Genomic DNA, 978 nt, shown 5'->3' on the forward strand with positions numbered 1-978 from the left:
AGATTAAATCTCCTTTATGTGTATATATTAATTTTTTCTGTTCTTTAGGCAAAGCAATAGACCCAAGTGTGTAAACATCTGAGTCTGGCAGCCATCATGGCAGAGAGCTCTCGCGTGCACAAAAGGCCTTACGTGCTAGCATTTTTTTCATCAGAGAAACACCTTTCATCCAAGCAAACGTGGCACCCATACAAACAGAGTACCATTAGAGGCGTCGTGCACATTCCACAAACTCTTTTTAAAAAATCTACAGACAGCCTCTTCCACAAAACAGTAACAGGAGAGTAAGCTATTTGCCAGCTAGTTGGGTCCCAGGAATCAATCACAAGAGCATCTTCATACATATTACTTTATTTTATTTAAACATGAAATGTAAATGTACTACACTGCAAAAAGAGGAATCATGTAAGGTAACATATGCACAAAAGTTCATTTCATTTATCAATAAGAACAATATAGTAATATAGACCTTAGATTCTTAGTGCTTGTGGAAGCTATAGCATCATGTGGAAGTGTGGATATTGATTGAAAATGTGCTAGTGTGTTAATGCCTTCGGTCGGCTTCCCTTTTTTCTTAGCTAAGCTTATGAAACTAGAATAGACTATGCCCTATACTGAAAGAGAGGAAGTCATTCTAATGTATAAACTGAAGCAAGTGCACTAACAGAATACAGTTCAGCGATAATGTGGAGTACTTCTCTTCCTTCACATATCTGTATCTCAGCATGTGTCATGTCATCACCCAAACCAGAATACATTATCATGTCCATGAATTTTGAAAACTTGAGGACCCATCACTTTTTCATACATGTTAAAGTCAGACTGAAAAAAACAACACCTAGGATATGGCTGCCAAATTATCAGTAAAATAACAATAAAGTTTCCGTACTTTTCTGAGTAAAAAAACGGCTGCTCTCTACCAACATGGCTGCCAAGCTGAGAGTGACGTCATAGTGACATAAAAAAGACTTGTTACAT

General features: G+C 37.1%; 1 protein-coding gene across 1 annotated transcript in view; it reads left to right on the top strand.

Annotated features, from left to right (window-relative positions):
- The window catches only part of LOC119594580 (aquaporin-3-like), a gene marked incomplete in the record, with an annotated part of 105,156 nt that overhangs the window by 102,772 nt on the left and 1,406 nt on the right, over positions 1–978 (top strand).

This window comes from Penaeus monodon, chromosome 34 (assembly GCF_015228065.2).
Source record: "Penaeus monodon isolate SGIC_2016 chromosome 34, NSTDA_Pmon_1, whole genome shotgun sequence".
NCBI lineage: Eukaryota > Metazoa > Arthropoda > Malacostraca > Decapoda > Penaeidae > Penaeus > Penaeus monodon.